The 5,230-nt window shown below is 38.2% G+C and overlaps 1 long non-coding RNA gene across 1 annotated transcript; it reads right to left on the bottom strand.

Moving 5' to 3' along the window:
• Positions 1 to 573: 573 nt before the first annotated feature.
• Positions 574 to 1,745, bottom strand: LOC138171772 (uncharacterized). Its single transcript, XR_011170965.1, has 3 exons — positions 1,617 to 1,745; positions 1,357 to 1,447; positions 574 to 700 (listed from the first exon to the last, which is right to left on the bottom strand). It is a non-coding gene; the product is annotated as an uncharacterized lncRNA (long non-coding RNA).
• Between the last annotated feature and the right edge of the window lie 3,485 nt (positions 1,746 to 5,230).

Raw genomic sequence — 5,230 nt, 5'->3', positions numbered from 1 at the left:
ATTAGTAATAGTAAGAGAGGAATAAAATTCTATAGATGTAGGCTCAGAGAAGTTCTATGCTGCTGACATGGAAGATGGCTAGTGAATTATCCAAATGGAAGAGGCAAACTCTTTAGATAGTGGGCTCCTATTTGTGGATGACACTTTACTAATGTTTTTTGTTTATCACTGGTGATACAAAGACAGAAATGGAACAATCCCTTCCCTTAAGGACCTTGAATTCTGCTTGGGAAACAAAATATGAATATGGAGAAAGGAGAAGGGTGAAAACAAGAACAGCTGAGGGAATCAGAAAAGGCTTTTTCATAGGAAATGATACCTGAGATGAACCTTTAAGGAAAATAAGGATTCTAATGAATGAGTAATTAACTGTGTGAATGTATGGAGTGGGGAAATGTTATATCTCATATAACAAATTAGATGAGGCCAGTTTGATTGGGACAAAGAGTATGTGAAATAATGTGAAATAAGGCTAGAAAATAAGTTGGAGCCAGATTGTGGAGAGTCTTAAATACTAAGTTAAACCATTCATATTGTGTCCTAGGCTCAGGGGGGTTTAGCCTTCTCTGGGAATTTTCTTTTTTTTTTTTTTGCACTGAATATGGTGACTTTATTGATGGTACACAATACAGGACTCTAGGCTTCTTCCCCCTACTACAGGGGTGCTTTGGAACAAAGATGTGAATGGGATATGGGATCCCTAGTATAGGAACATAGGTTAGGAATGTGGGCTCCCCAGTGGCAGATCTCCTCTTTTTCACTGGGAATGAAGAGCCATGGCTTTCCACTTTACTCATTGGAGTCCATGTAGACCATGAGGTCTACTACACAGTTGCTATAACCATACTCATTGTCATACCAGGAAATGAGCTTGACAAAATGGTCATTGAGGGCAATACCAGAACCAGCATCAAAGGTAGAAGAGTGAGTGTTGCTGTTGAAGTCACAGGATACAATCTGGTCCTCTGTGTAGCCCAAGATGCCCTTCAAGGGTCCCTCTGATGCTTGCTTCACCACTTTCTTGATATCATAATTGTCAGGTTTCTCCAGGCAGCAGCTCAGATCCACAATAGATACATTGGGAGTAGGAACATGGAAGGCCATACCTGTGAGCTTCCCATTCAGCTCAGGTATGACCTTGCCTACAGCCTTAGCAGCACCAGTGGAAGCAGAGATGATGTTTTGGGCAGCACCATGCCCATCACACCACAACTTACCAGAGGGGCCATCTATTGTCTTCTGGGTAGCAATAATGGCATGGACTATAGTCATGAGTCCTTCCACAATGCCGAAGTTGTCATGAATGACCTTGGCCAAGGGGGCCAAGCAGTTGGTAGTGCAGGAAGCATTACTGACAATCTTAAGGAATTATCATATTTCTCATGGTTCACATCCATCACGAACATTGGGGCATCAGCAGAAGGGACAGAGATGATGACCCTCTTGGCTCCACCCTTCAAGTGAGCCCCAGCCTTTTCCATGGTAGTAAAGACTCCAGTAGACTCTACAATATACTCAGCTCCAGCATCTCCCCATTTAATATTGGTGGGATCCCATTCCTGGAAGATGGCAATGGCTTTTCCATTTATTACCAGCTTCCCATTCTCAGCCTTGACAAGTGCCCTTGAATTTGCCATGAGTGGAATCATATTGAAACATATAAACCATGTAGTTGAGGTCAATGAAGGGGTCATTGATGGCCACAATGTCTACTCCACCTGAGGTGAATGCAGCCCTGGTCACCAGGCGCCTAATAAGGTCAAATCCGTTGACTCCAACCTTCACCATCTTGTTTCAGGGATCCTGCTCTGGGAATTTTCTCTGGCTGTCCCATGCCTGGAATACTCTCCATCCTCAGCTCTGACCACTGACATCCCTGACTTCCTTTAGTTTCCAACTAAAATCCTACCTCCTTCAGGAAGCCTTTCCCAACACCTCAATTCCAATGCCTTTCCTTTGCTAATTATTTCATATATTTGTATATATTTGTTTGCATGTTGTCTCTCCCATTAAAATGTAAGCTTCTTGAGGGCAGGGACTATCTTTTGCCTCTTTTTGTATCCCCACCACTTGGCACCATTCCTGTAATATAGTAGGAACAACTCCAGGTCCTTTCCTCACAACCATATGAAACTGGCAGAACAAGAACCTCTCTTTTACAGAAGAGGAGACATTTGATTTGACAATGGTTCTAGGATTTAGAGTTGAAAGAGATCTAAATTAACATCTACTTGAGGCTTTTTGTTTTACAGATGAGGAAACTAGGGCCCACTGAGATGAAGTCACTGCCAGAGTTCACACAGATAGTTTATTTCAGAGCCAGGATTCTTACCAATATCTTTTCACTTCTTGTACAATATTCTTTCCATCATACCGTTCTACATCTCATTCATATTCGCTAAGTAGTTAAAGTGAAATTTGATGTCTCCTTTTTTTTCTCTTAATGTTTGGAGAAGAGTGATGAGTAAGAGTGAGAAAAAATAGATCTTTCTTCATTAAAAAAAAAGTTAATTGCATAAAAAAAGAAGTCTTATCACCCTATTGTTCTATTCACCATCCAACCATTCAAATGAAAATACTTCTTCCTATCTACCACTTCACTGTATAAATTGTTTACTCCTAACACAGATTTTCTTAATCCAGGGCCACTGATAGATTTAGTAAGTATTTTCATTTGGATAGTTGGTTCATCTACAATATTCCTCTGATCTATCCTTGTAACAAATCTTTATGATCAAGCAAAACTAATTTTCCACATTGGTCATATCAAAAACATACATTTGTCTCATTCTGTAGACTTAATCTTCCCTTCTGTCAGGAGGTGGGTAGTATGCAGGGGTAGGGAACCTGCAGCCTCAAGGCCACATGTGGCCTTCTAGCCTTCAAGTGTAGCCCTTTGACTGAATCCAAACATCACAGAACAAATCCCCTTAATAAAAGGATTTGATCTGTAAGACTTAGACTCAGTCACAAGACCTCATCCAAGGACCTACAAGGACACATGTTCCTTCAAGGTCACAGATTCCCCACCCTTGTTGGTATGTTTCATGAGTCCTATGGAACCATGACTGGTCATTGTCTCAATAAAGTTAGGCTGTTTACATTTCTAATAAATACAGTTAAATTGTTTATATTTCTAATAAATAAGTAAATAGATTAATCAGCAGCCCTTGGAATATGATATTTTGGAAGGTAAAAGTACAGGGATTGCAACCAAGAATACCTATAGAGCAAAACTGAGTACAATCCTTTAAGTGGGGAAAAAAAATGGATATTTAACTAAATAGAAGAGTTTATACATAGCACTGGAATTCGAGTCAGAAAGAGCTGAGTTTAAATCCTACCCCAGACATTTATCAAGACACTTAGTAATTCAGACCCCCAGGTTTTTCACCTGTAAATTGGAATAATAATAATAGTACCCTTCACTGGGTAATTGTGATAAGCAAATGAGATCAAAATGAGGTAATATATGTAAAATGTTTCAAAAACACTCTAAAACTAGATAAATGTATATTGATGCAAGCTATTATTAATATAAAGCATTTACAAATGTAAAGTTTTCTTAATCTGTAGGTTTCCTTAATAATTATGTGGCAGATATAGAGTGATTTATTCCTTGGTTCTAATTTTTCAAAATATCTATTTCAAATTTTCTGTTTTGAATGAAGAGTATATAAAAGCTTCATCTTTGGTTGTCTCATTAATGTGTCATTTAACCTAGTAAGATGTATCATGAGGTACATTCCAAATAAAGAATGTAATCAACATTCCAAATAGGATCTCACCCAGATTTGTGCTGACCTGTGGTAGACCACAAGGCTTATGGTAATTTTTTTTTTCACTAACTGAAAATGTTTTTCTATTTCCAATATTTCCTTCCATTTCAAAAGCATCTCCTAGAAAACTGCATGTGTCCATACATAGTTTCTGAATCCATGATTTAGAATACAGATTCGAAATCCCTTTGATCCCAAAGATTTTCTAGGCTATACTAAAAGGTTTCAAATTAGACCAACGTTGTTTAAGTTCAAGTGACATTGTGGATTGTTAAATTTATCACAGTAATTATGTTACCCTATCTTTATCAGAATTTCTTGCTCAAAGCTCCTAAATCATCTCTTTCCTGTTTAGAAATAATCTGCAAGCTTTTACCATGATAAGGGCTAAATTTATAGCTAAATTTCTTATAACCTTTTTAGAGGCAGAAGAGAACTTAAAATCACCTAGTGCTACTCCTTCTTTACAAAAGAGGAAACTGAGTCCCAGAAGGATAAGTGATGTGCCCAAGTTCCCACGGCTAGACAATGATAGAGCTAGAATTAAAATCTATGGTCCCTGACTCAAAATTCAATCCTCTTTCTATAATTCCTATGGTAATTATAACTTTCCCATCTGATTCTCTAAAACAATTGTAGATTTAAATGATAGGAAATGACTGTGGTAAGTTTTAGACTTTAGCAATTTGCCTATTAAGGAAGGGCAGGAGAATATGGTATATGGTCCCAAATCTTTTTTTCTAATTCCTGGGTCTCATTTTCCTTCTTTAAAAAAAAATATTATAAGGGATTGCTCTCTGGGTGAGGGTAAGAGGAGGGATATAAGAGCAAAACTAGAAGCTGTAAACAAAAAAAGATACCGATTAAAATCTATGTTTAAAATAAGGATTAATGAACTCCCAAGGAAGGCCCTAGGTTCCATTAGGCCCATGGCTCATACAAAGCTATGCCCCTTGATAACTGAGATGAATGAAAAGCCCAAAAGATAGTTTGTGGGTAATTAATAATCAATTTATTAATTAGTCTAGATAATCAATAAATTGATAGTCAGTGGTCTCTCTCGGGAACCAAAGACAAAACTATAGATATCACTGAATGTTTAAATAAACCTTTGGAAAAGCAGGTGCCTTTGACAAGTAGAGATCAACCTTAATTGGAGAATAATTAATGAGGGGATGGACTTTCCAGCTGAAAGCCTTCAACTCCTCCTGCTGAGAACCTGGCTTGATCATGAGATTCAGCCACCTCTAGCAATGTAGACAGAGAAATCTGTCTCACCCAGACCACTCTGGTTGGTCTCCTTCATGAACTAAGTCACCCTAAACCCCAATGGAGGGGAACAATGCCATGGGTTTATTTCCTAAGGGCAAGAATTCACCTAGGTTAGATTCTTTTTATACTCTAAACAGAAGTGAGGTTTTCCAGCTAGATGGGATCCCACCCAAGATAGC

Source organism: Petaurus breviceps, unplaced genomic scaffold (assembly GCF_028583685.1).
Source record: "Petaurus breviceps papuanus isolate PSGF00001 unplaced genomic scaffold, PetGlider_PUasm1.0 47, whole genome shotgun sequence".
NCBI classification, from domain to species: domain Eukaryota; kingdom Metazoa; phylum Chordata; class Mammalia; order Diprotodontia; family Petauridae; genus Petaurus; species Petaurus breviceps.
This window is presented reverse-complemented; position numbering and strand designations above follow the sequence as displayed.